At 40.1% G+C, this 12,902-nt stretch overlaps 1 protein-coding gene across 6 annotated transcripts in view; it reads right to left on the bottom strand.

Moving 5' to 3' along the window:
• Positions 1 to 12,902, bottom strand: part of SLC24A2 (solute carrier family 24 member 2) — a 245,970-nt gene that overhangs the window by 24,915 nt on the left and 208,153 nt on the right. The window lies entirely within an intron of this gene.

Here is a 12,902-nt window from a genome sequence, read left to right as displayed (position 1 = left end):
GCTTATTCCTCCTTGAACACTCTTCAGCTTCTCAAACGAATGGATGATTCAGCTGGAGTGGGCTAGAGCTACCATCCGTGAACTTTTTATGAGAAATCAATTACATCTGCAGAGGAAAGACACCTTTTCCATCTTGCCCTGCTCCTCCCTTCTCCTTGAGGACAAAGCCACAGGATTCATCACAGAAATTCTTGGACAGGATACCTTTTGTAACGTAAAAATTAAAATTGTTTGTATCCATTTATTTATTTTCTAGAGCACTGATTTTGAGCAGGCAAATGAACCATAGCAGCAACTCAGTAACCATACTCAATCCCCTTCAGTGGCTCTGGAAGAGGTAAGCTCATGGCTTACTGTGTGGCTGTGAGTTTTTAACCAGTTTAATCACCTCGTTAAATTCTAAACCATCTCACTTCCAGCCAAAGGCTTATCATGCAAACACATGTCCCATTCTCACAGAAACAGCACAAGCAGTAGCAGAGCACCTCCACCTGTGGGTGTCACCTGCACAGGGCCACAGAGCCAGGGGGGAAGTGTCAGAGCTTCTGACTTGGTGGCAAGCAGCCAAGGTTTTATCCATCACCTGCTAAAGTCAGTAACTTCTGAAGTCCCAGAGACAGAAGAAACAGAAGGCAGATCTGTGCCCTGGCAGGATGACCCTGTCAGATGGGCCCTCCGAGCATCTAAAACAGCCCTGCAGACAGCATCTATCACTCTCGTGTCCCTACTTGTTTCAAAATGAAAGTGCAACAGCAGGACCAAGCATCAGATCTAAAAATATCAACAGGAACTTTTCCAGGATGCTTCCTTTTGAGACCATATAAATAACCCACATAGGCTTCATAAAGCTCCTGCCGCCAAGGCTCTTGCTTCCAGCATCGTGCGCTATTTCAAGCAGCAGCACTGACTCCCACCAGCACCTCTCTCCCTAAGGAGGTGGCAGGTGGGGCTGGCTGAGGCCAGTTGGATAGGGAACAAGGCCGCAACGAGAGGCAAGGCTGGGTGTGAGGCCAGACTCATTGCAGTGTTATGTTCATTTATGTATAATTTAAATCCTAGTACTGCCAAAAGGATTTGCAGTGGTTTACAGAATCACCCACATGCTCTCTCTAGGAGTTAAAATTAAAAATAATAACAGTAATTAAAAAGGAATCTTAAGCCATACTGACAAAGGTTGGTAATAACAGGTTCTTTCTCTTTGGGCATATGTCCCTGGCAGTGGGTAAAATAGTTTGTAAACAGCGAATATGAGGGAATTAAGAGGATTGGGTAAAAAGGCAGAATTAGGAAGTTGGCACAGTTTATTTTGGTCATTCAGTTCCTCATTAAATATATTCCTCACACTCTCCATCCCTTTGCTATGCAAAATGTTGGAAAAGAAGAAAGATCTAAAATCAATAATCTATGTTTCTACCTTAGTGAACTAGAAAAAGAAGAGCAAATTAAATCCAAAGTAAGCAGAAGAAAAGATATAAAAAATTAGAGCAGAAATCAATGAAATAGAAACCAGAAAATCAATAAAGTCAACAAAACCAAAAGCTGGTTCCTTTGCTATACAATTCATTGTGGTCCATCCATTTCTTTCTCTCTTTCTTTTAAAATAATTGTTTAGTTTCAATTATAGTTAACACACAATGTTAGTTTCAGGTGTACAACATAGAGATTAGACATTTATATAACTTACAAAGTGATCATCCTGAGAAATCTAGTACCCATCTGACACCATCCATAGTTATTACAATATTATTGACTATATTCCTTATGCTATACTTTACAACCCTATTTTGTAACAACCAATTGTAACAACTATTTTGTAATAACCAATTTGTACTTCTCAATCCCTTCACCTTTTTTACCCAGCACCCCGGCAACCCACCTCCCATCTGGCAATCATCAAAATGCTCTCTGTCTCCATGAGTTTGTTTTTGTTTTGTTTGTTCGTCTGTTTTGTTCTTCAGATTCCATGTATAAGTGAAAATATATGGCATTTGTCTTTCTCTGTCTGATTTACTCCACACAGCATAATACCTTCTAGGTCCATCCATGTTGTTTCAGATGGTAAGATTTTATTCTTTTTATGGCTGAGTAGTAGTCCATTGCATGTGTGTGTGTGTGTGTGTGTGTGTGTGTGTACATATACACATATATATTACCTCTCAGGACATCTACCACAAAAGGCCACTCTACTAAGACGAGGAGACATAGCAGCTCTACCTAATACATAGAAATAAACACAGGGAGGCAGCAAAATGAGAAGACAAAGAAACATGTCTCAAATGCAAGAACAGACCAAGGCTCCAGATAAAGAACTAAACCAAATGGAGACAAGCAATCTACCAGATGCAGAGTTCCAAACACTGGTTATAAGGATGCTCAGTGATCTCAGGGAGAACTTCAACAAAGAGATAGGAACGATAAAAATGGAGATAAAAAATGTAAAAACCAATCTGAAATGGAGAATACAATAACTGAAATGAACGATGCATTAGAGGGAAGCAACAGATTAGATGAAGCAGAGGATCGAATCAGCGATTTAGAAGATAAGGTAGCAGAAGACACCCAATCAGAACAGCAAAAAGAATCCTAAAAAAATGAGGATAGTTTAAGGGGCCATCTACCGCTTTCTTTACTCCATCCAGAGGGCTCCCATTCCTGATGGAAGTTTCGGCATGCTGTCCCTGGTCCCTTTCTGAGCCACCTCCATCTCCTCCCAGGAGATACAGCAGATGCAGAGAATATCATTCCCTATTGGGATCGCTAGCCTCCCAAGGTATCAACGGGCTACATGAATAATCTGTGTAATGAGGCCAATGAGGATTAAGGAAGCAGGAACATTCTAACTGTTCCTTCCCAGATATGATCATTTTTGTTTAACCCAAATGAATGACTTTTCCCTCCCTCCCTGGTAGATACCTCAGAAATGGGGAGGATCACGGGAGAGTGGAGGCATTGCATCATTCTGAATAGGTACCCTGATCATATGCTATGGGTGGTTTTGTTCAGTCAAAGGATTCCAGCACTTCCCTGAAGACTAATCAAGCAGATCCGATGAGTTCATCAAGGCTCCTCCCCTTCCAGAGCTGACACTCCCCCTGTGCCCCCTCAGTCTGGTCTCCCACTACCATCTGCAATCTAGTGACTTTTTCTAAACTCCAAGCTAACCTTTTTGTGAGAAAAAAACAAAAGCAACTCTTTATGACTCATATCATTTTAATGACACCAACAGATGGTGACATTTCATCAATAACCCTTCTGCTTATAACCTACGGATTAGCTCCTTTCTCCATCTGCCAAAGTCACCAGGCAGGCAGTGCCACTAGCAAATAGCAGAAAATAATTATCTGTTTAGATGCATAAGCTCTAAACACACTACTGTCCAATGCAAACAATTAGTGATATTGTACAGCTTCCAAAAGCTGAATTTGAGGTGGCTGTTGCTAGGGCAGAGATGGACAAAGAGAAGAGACTGCCTTAGGCAGGACGAACAGTGCTCCCCGTGGGGACTTCACAGCCTCTTGGGGGATGAGTCCTGCCATAGAGAAGTCCAGGAGCCCAAAACCCTGGGGTGGATTCAAGAGGTGTCCTGGGAGCAAGGCTGTCAGCACATTTTAGGGGAAATTCTCTTTGTCTTCTTGCCAGGTGCAATCTCACTCTGGTTCAATGGCGACAGCTTGCAAACTGGTTAGGAAAGTGGGAAAAAATGCAGTTCCCAATCTGGGGCCCATTTGCCTTTGCCCCAGCTGGGGCGCTGACCTGTTCATTAGTCTTAGCTCCAGGGGAGAGGCCACTGAGGTTAGGGCACCGATTATCCAACTTTTCCTGGAACTGTGGCATCCTGGCTTTGACCTTGCAAAAACCCATCCTTATATCTTCAAGTTTCTGCGGAGTGTCCATAGAAAACAAAACAAAGTGACCCAGAAAAAATTCAAACAACTTCTGATATAAGGATTTAAAAGAGTTTGATACCTGCTGGGATCTCTGTAGAAGCCCTGGACTTGTGCCACCCCAGGGCCAGCAATTACTGCTTTAGGGTTCTGCAGTCTCTGACATGAAAAATCTGAGACTTAAACACATGACTTTAAATTCCCACATAGTGGTGTGCTGGTTGTCAGACCTTGAAAGAATCAGTGCAGCGTGGTGGGAAGAAGAGATGGTGGAGAATCAGGGATCCTGGCTTCCAGTCTTTGTTCCAGCTATGATTCCTTGGGCAGTAGCCACCATCACATACAGGTACTCACTGAGTGCCTTGAGGTACAAAGCAATGCATTAGGTTCTAGGACTCTTGGTTTCAAGGAGACTTGGATTTAAAAGTGGAGACAGACAAATGGCTCCAAAAAACATACGTACCCAGTTACAGGGATGTTGGCAGACTATGTGGAAAGAACTTCTGTTTGTTCTCCGATATCTGTTTTGCCTGTTATGGACTGAACTGTGTCCTCCCCAAAATCACATGTTGAAGCCCTACTTCCTAGTACCTCAAAACGTGACTGAATTTGGAGATAGGGTCTTTAATGAGGTGATTCAGTTAAAATGAGGCTATTGAGGTGGGTTCTAACACAATATGACTGGTGTCCTTATAAGAAAAGGAGATTCGAACACAAAGAGATACATAATGGATTTGCATGCACAGAAATAAGCCACGTGACGACACAGCAAGAAGGCACCCACCTGTACGTCAAGAAAAAAAGGCCTCAGAGGAAAACAACCCTGATAGCACCTTGATCTTGGACTTCCAGCCTCCAGAACTGTGAGGAAATTAATTTCTGTTGTGTCAGCCACCCAGTCTGAGGTATTTTATTATAGCAGCCCTAGCAAACTAATACACTTACCAACTGCTTTAGGGATAGGAAGTCCACATGACTTAGACCTGGAATAAAGACTCCATTTTCAGCCTCTCTTCCAACTAAGTGGGGCCATGTGATTAGTTTCTGGCCAATGGGATGTAATCAGTAGTACCCCCTGCAACTTCCAGGATATGTCTATAAAGGAAGTGTGTCCCTCATCACTGCTTCCCCCTTCCTGCTGGCCGGAATAAGGACATTTTAGTCAGAGCTTGAACAGCCATCTTGGACCACGAAATGGAGAAACAATATAAAAGGATCTGAGTTCCTGACACCTATCAAGAGTCATTCTAGCCATGGGCTGCCTACACGGCCTATACTACAATTCTATCTTACTCAAGTCACAGTTATTTTGGGGTTTTGGTTGCTCACAATGGAATCTTATTCTGACTAATCCAGTGTCCTCTTTATGAGTGATCAAGGGTGAAATCTTTCACATCTCAGCACTAGGAAACTTCATGCTTCTTTTGAGAGACTTTGAAAAAATATTAGAAATATCGTGAATCAGGTAAAAAATACTATTTTTATCCTTGCTTTGCACTGGGGATTTAAGAACCAACTCTGTAACCCCTTCCGGCAGTCATAGCACTGGACTCTGTGCCCATCTCATTCCAGTCTTACTCTTTTTCTTCCCTTTACATCCTTTGCTGAATTCTCTCAAAACTATTCATTTTATCTTTTTTCATCAGACATATTTTTTGCAAGCAGCCTTGAATTTTTGTGAAACGAGGTGGGGTAGACCTAAAACTAAAACTCCTCAGTGGTCTAACGGAATTTGGGGGATAACTTGAGCAAAGAGGGTGGGGCAGAAGGAGATGTTATTCTAAGTGACAACTTGTGACAAATGGACAACTACCTTCAAGGATTCATTTATCAATACTGGAGGTTGGTGTCTGGTGATCTGGCCATCAGAACACCTACAGATAGAAGAGAATAGTGCTAGAGGTCAGTGAGCATCTACTGGGAGGTCTCTGGAGCAATCAACTTATTTTGATTCTTATTTACCCAGTGAATGGGAGGAGTGGCAGAAGCCTATCTGTTTGTAGCCTACTATCATGAGAATCTGTTCAGCTTCTTTGTATGTGCTTCTTACACTGTTTTTACTTGTGCCTGGTATGGATGGTTTGCCCTAGAATAAACATTAGATCTCCAGTGGAGGGGCATGAGCTGGACTCACCAGCCCAGAGGTTACCTCTACAGAAAAATATCTCTTAGAAGCACCCAATTTCTTATTGTTGTCTGTGAAGGGCACTGAGCAAGATTTCAGTGTGACGGTGTGAGTCCACTTTAATGCAATCTCTTCTAATGGAGAATTCAAATGAAAACTCAGAGGCATCTGAAAATAGGCCATCTTCAAGTTGTTTTATTGATCGGTAATAACATCTCATCTCCAGTTCCAAAAAGCAATCTCAGAGGATCGTTTGGACCTGCCTAGATCTCAGCTCAGCTGGGGATTGATTCAGGCTGGAAGTGAGTTCTCACTTCTCTATCCCCCCACAAAAGGACCATGCACTCAAAAGTGCCACCCCTTCTCATTGGGGAGCTCCTTCAAGTGTGGCAGGATGCAAGATAAAATAAAATGCTAGCAATTAAATATCCGTGTAAAAATAGAATTCATTTCCTCTAGAACACTAAGCCATGGTCAAGTTGGGTGAAGGTGAAGATTTTAAGTGATTTGTATTTCTACTTAAAGAGAATGGTCCTTAACATATTTGTGGTTGTTGCTATTTCTATAATTTATATTTTCAGAAATCAGTTTATATCTCCATGTTGTTTAGCCACATCGATACCCACATGAATATCCAAATGGGACAAAGCTCCCAGAATATGGTGCATGCTAGGAATCCCCCACAGGGCCCAGGGGGGCTAAGAGGGGGAACAGAGATCCATAAAAACATTTGCTGAGCCTAGGAAGTGAGGTTGGGTAGGTGTATCAAGAATATTGAAAATGTCATACTCAGCAAAGTTTTTAAAATGGGGCTAACAAACCGTGTGAAATGTCTAGACTATGTGAGACTGGGGACAGTAACTCGGGCAACTGTAGGATGCTCAGTGCCTGGTAGGGACTAGGGCATCAATAAATGTTAATCTTCTTCCCTCTGCCATTAATCTCATCTCTGTGACTAGCTGTGTGACCTCCGGCAAATCAATGGAAATGCTGGAATAGCCAAAGAACATATATTACATGCGATTTGTAAAGCATCTGGAGCTGGTGGATCTTACTGTCCTTTTGGCTTAAAAACCATGTCATTGTGAGGCAGAACTTCTTTGTCCCTTGGAAATCTTTAATGTGGGACCACCTTCCTGTCCAAGAACTTGTATTCAATTCAACGGTATAGACACGGATAGATCGGGAAAGACAAGCTGCAACCGGAGACCTCTGCAATCATTTAGAATACTAGGAGCTTTGGGCTCCAAGTAAAGGAGCCCCAGAATTTCAGAGTTGAAGAGCCCGGACTCATTGATACCACCCTCCTCATTTGACAGATGAGCGCCCTGAGGTAAAGTGATATAATGAAGCAAGGTCACAGTGTGAGGCTGGGCCCAAGTGACCTCCCACTTCACTCCCAGCTCCAGGCTCCTTCTCCTGTCGACACTGCCTCCCTTCCTCACTCCTAAATAATAGGTATGAAGGTATTTTATGCTCAATTACAGCAGGCTTCCCAGCTTTATTTTGTGATAAATTTGACCTATTAAACAAAAAATATTAGCTATAGGAAACACTAAGCACTTAATTGACTTAACTTTGCTTGATTTTTCTTGAGCCTAGAACTAATTCTGGTGGTTTGGATGGTCCACATTTCTTGAAAAAGCTGATCAGAAACATGATTCTTGCCCCATCCACCATGTGAAGACACTGAAAACACTGCCATCTATGAACTAGGAAGACCAGGAAGCAGGCCATCACCTGACACTTGATCTCGGACTTTTCAGCCTCCAAAATGTGAGATATAAATTTCTGTTGTTTGGAAGCTATGTAGCCTATGGCATTTTTGTTATAATATGCAGGGAAACTTTGAAGGGGAAACAAAGGGCACATTTGGTGGTGTGTGGATGGGAGGGGTCATTGGGATACCCCTTCCGTCCTCTATCCCCTTGGGTGATATCTCCAAGGTGGCAAGCACAAATTTAAAAATGAAATGTGAGTGCTGCTATCAATGAATGTCAGGACTTCAAATATAAAGAAGAAAGATTTGTTCTTTAGCATCTCTGTCTAAGAGAAAAGTGCAGAAATGTATCCCAGGCTTGATGTAGGACGTGGGGACAACCAAGTACACCAATGGCCAAAATGAGGCCTTGGGATTTTATGTGTATTTCATTGCTTGATGTCACACTTGAGACCCATCACCGTGGATCGTCCTGCACTGGCTACCTCTAAAAGGAATACCAAGGGGACATTGTAGAAGATGGATTAAGCCCTTTACAATAATACACTTTCCTGAGGCTAACTTTGGCAAGAACTGAAATAGGTGGTGGGTTATTTCCAGACGCCAGCATTCAGTATTCAAAGGCCAACAGAACCTCAGCGGAAGAACACGCACAACAAAACAGCAGCGTCTTTACACAGGGACTATCTGCTTCTCCTCCTACCTCCGTTCTCTTTCATGATTGAAGCATTAAAAATACTCTCTGACAGAGATGGCAAGTTTTACTTTTCCAATTAGGTTTCCCTGGGAACCGGTGGAAAGGTGTGCGTGCGCTTGTACAGTGTGTGTGGGAAGCTCCCAGGGAGAGAAGAAATCTTGAAAGTGTCTGACCTAATGAAAGGATTGTCAGAGAAGGGATTCAGACAAAGACCCACTTCTGCTCCAGAATGCTATTTTACAGCATTATTGCGGTTATAAAACTAACGAGCTAATCCACAAAAAACACTTTGAACGGTGTTTGGTACATAGTGAACACTCAGTAAAGGCTGGTTGTTATTATTTTTAATAAATGTTTAGGGAAATGATGTCTTCAAAGACATCCATGAGAAAGTAGGTTGACTAAGTGAATTATGATACTTCCAGCATTAAAATTCTATAATTCAATTATTTAATGTGAAAGTGGAAACTGCAATAATTTTGTTCCTCCATCTATCCATTCATCCAACATTAATTGAGCATTCATTGACTGTAGTGATGTCAGCAATCTATTTTCCTCTTAGGTAAGATGAATAGATAGAAGGTCCTAGTAAATAACATGAAAGGGAAAAATTCCACAGACCTAAGGAGATTTTATTTTATTTCAGTAGGTAGGCTGTAAGTAGACTTTCTATCAGAAACAAAACTTCCAAACAGACGGCAAAACTCATAATATTGTGACACCTTGATTCTGTGTTTTGTGCAGAGCTGAAAAAAAAATAGTAAAGTTGGAACTCTCAAAGGTAAAATCACCATAAATGCACAGTCACACTTTAATACAGTGAAAGGCTCTGAAATCAACAACTATTTGGCAAGTGGAAGGTACCTCCTGAGAAACGTTCCCTGGAGTGCTTTCCATTGTGTAAGTTTAAATCACACCTGTTCTTTAGTACAAAGGAAATAAGATACAAAGAAAAATATCCATATGGTCAGTATACTAGGCTACTTGGGCTGCCATAACAAAACACAATATTTATCTTTTTAAAGACCTCATTTTTGAATAGAGTTTTTGGGCTTAGAAATAAATTGTTTAACTGCTTAGTTTATTTTAAAAATGCCTTCCCCCCCACTCATTCTATATTGAGTCTTCGAAAAATCTATTTTTGTTCTCATAGTTTCTCAATGTCTTTGCATTTGTATTTTTTACTAATATCCCTCATTCTTTCCACTCTGTTCTTATCTTTTCTGTTTGTCACTTGTCTCCTTCCAAGAGGTAAATCCAAAAGCATCTCTTTTTGGAAGGAAACATCATCTGAGACATTTGTTTTGCCTTCTGTGTCGACAAGTTGAACCAAAAGAGCTACATTTAAGTAGCAAACAGAGTTTTTAAAAAGTGATAAATCTCTGCCTGTCTAGTGGTAGGAAATAATTCACTTCCCTTATATTACTAACACATGGCTTGTTTTATACATATAGATAGAAAAAAAATCTAGCATCAATAATTTAGCATATTAAACACAAAATGGTAAGGTTTTACTAAGCAATGGCAACCAGAAAAAGTTAATTTGCTTCTACATGACTTTGATTTGAAACCAAGGTCTCACAATATTTTGCTGTTAGTGATGAAGCTGTTTGGACCTAAGTTTTCTAAGAAGCCAAGAAACCATTCATTATAATGTAAAATGGCATTTGGAGAGTCTGGTGAAATGCAATTGCTTTCCTTTCACTTTGCATTTTGACCAAATAATGGTGAGGTGCAACCTACAGATAAGATGGAGTTCTTTCTGTATTGCTGTTGTAAATTGGTTTTTGTGTGGTTTTCACAGGCTTTGTAAATCCTGCTGATACAAATCATAAAAGATTTGCCAACACAAAGGCAACTGGAGGATCATAAAAAATAATTTAAAAATCATTCTCATCATTTTATTATCAATTGGATTAGAATTATTCACAGGAACAGCAATGTTAATGTATTTTTTTTTCAGGGTGGTAATGGAGTTTTTTTTTTTCTTTTTATTAATAGTCAGCCCTTAATGTATCTTATGTGAATGATTAATAGACATTTTTCAAACTCTTTCAGAAAGCACGATGACACATGGTATTTTTAACAGTAAGATTCTTAGTGAATATATAATTCTTTGTCAATATTCAAATGTAGGCAGAAACTCAAAAGTTGGATCTATATTTTATTTTAGAATTTGTTCACAAGGCCTTTGAGTGCATCTTACGTTTGGTAAGTTCTGTCCAGGTTGTCAGATATAGCATCCGAACCTTAACTTTTCCTTTAAAAATGTATGTGTAGACTGAAAGAAAAAAAATGTTATCTCCTCTAGAAATGGAACCCATGCACTAAGGCTTGGTTGGTAAGATACTGTCAGTTTTTCTTTCTTTTTCTTTTTTTTGCTTGTTTGTTTCACAGTTTGTATTGGGTTTTCTCTTATCCTAAAGAGTTTCTTTTCTAAGGCAATCATAGATCTAACATGGCTTAGGCCTTGAAAACTTAAGTGGGATGGAGAATCTTTGGAGACTCTCTTTTCTCATTATTAGGCCTTGGCCTCTTGGCAGGCCTTTGACCCTCTGTGCCCTGGCGGTGTCAGACCCAGAGACACATCCCCACTTTCCACCAAAGCCTCTATTTCTTGGGTGCCAGAATCCTCTTACCATGCTTCAATGAAATTCCAAGTGATTGAATAATCTCATTAATAGAGGGATATGTGGTCCTTGACTGTTTTTAAACTTTCAAAATGGTGGACCTGGTTATTACGCCTTAATCGCTTAGAAAAGATACTTGCTTTTTCAATAATGGGAGGGTTTGAGATTCACAAACCTTACCATACTAAGAACGTAAACGTTTCCTAACTAAGGGTAATATTTTAGGAAGAAAGAATCATATAGATTCAAGGTACCATCTGCTTGGATAATCTTGGAAATCCCTGTCAGAGTTAACGTTTTTGACCAATGTTTATTGTGAAGTCTCCCTAAAATCGTAGCTGCAACTTCAAACAACAATAATCCATAACAAACTGCTGTCCTTGATAAACATGCTTTTTTACTCCCCTCAGAGATCCAAATTTAATAGAATAGAGATGTCTTTATGTATTTTATTTTTTTTAGAGACATTTAAAATCAGTCACTTTCATCATCTTTCCCTTCTCATCCTTTGCTTAATCATACAATACTTAAACATTTTATCAGCACGATGAGGCTTTATGAAACAGATCTTAAGAAATCTACTGAGTTTAGGTAAAGACCAATGCTAGACTGGGGAGAAATAAGTAAGGGATGAAATCCCAAAGGGAAGTAGGAAAGGTTTAACATGGTAAGGTGATATTTAAGTTGTAACGTGAGAAAGTAAGAAAAAGCCTGCATTTTACACATTTTATACATACCTGTCTTATCCATCAATCATCTATCTTTGTATACATATATTATATACAAAATTATATATTATATATTACATATTATATATAATTTTTTTTCTCTCTTATTCCTATGAATGTGATTTTCTTACATAAATCTGTTTGCCCACTGGTACATCTGAACAACTCTTAACCAAAGCTAGGACAATTCTGATCTTTCTAAGGGCAGAGAAAAATTTTAGAGATGAAATGAAACAAAAGCTGCAACATATAAAAAGCCAGCTCACAATCCCTGAAAATGTAGGACACAATTTTTAAAAAGTTAGATTTTTTCAGATTTCAGGATCTAAGAAATTTGCAAGGCATTTCCCCTTCTATCCTCTCACTGAGCATGTATTTAAAGGGTTTCGGTGTGTCGTGCTTCCAGGATGATGAAGCAGCGAGGCAGGCAGCTTCATGGAGTAAGCCGGCCATCTGCAATCCTCTGGCTGTTGTCTAGACTGGCAGAATTAAAGTCTAAGAAAACACTGGATTTGGGAGAGACTGTTTCTTTGCATTCTCTTTCAAACCTGGATAAATTCTCAACATTGAAATTTCAGAAGATTGGTAAATTCTTGGTGGCAGCTCAAAACAGATCTCTCTCTCTGGGTTAGAGTTGACCATACCGTGTCAGCAGTCACTGGGAGAATATAATTAGCACTAAGCCATTTGAAAACTCAGATTATTTTCTTGGTTCCACAGAATATACAGATGATGTGAAAACCTCCTGCAAAGGGGCTCCCTCTGTGAAAGAGAATATTTTAAAACGCTTTGTTGTCATTGGAAAGCCTGTATTGAAGAAAGCTCTCAGAGATGAGGTGTCAATGTCACATTAGTTCATTTGTAAACAGGGTTTTTAAAACAGCAGGTTAATTACATGAAACAGGCTAAACTCTCGGGAGAATACCAGCGATGAGTGTGCAGTGCATCGTGTTCACCTTTCCTATTAATAGAGTCGGGATGCACCGCTCTTTCTTCACGTAGCTCGATAAAAATACAACTGGGAAAGAAATAAAACTAACATGATAAAAAGGCACTGAGTCATTTCTTTGAAACTGTGCCTCGGGTGGCCTGAGGCTTCCAACTTCACATCCTTTTTC

The sequence above is a fragment of the Rhinolophus sinicus genome, linkage group LG04 (assembly GCF_036562045.2).
Source record: "Rhinolophus sinicus isolate RSC01 linkage group LG04, ASM3656204v1, whole genome shotgun sequence".
In the NCBI taxonomy this organism is placed as follows: Eukaryota; Metazoa; Chordata; class Mammalia; order Chiroptera; family Rhinolophidae; genus Rhinolophus; species Rhinolophus sinicus.
Note: the sequence above shows the minus strand (reverse complement) of the source record. Positions and strands in the feature narration are given on the sequence as shown.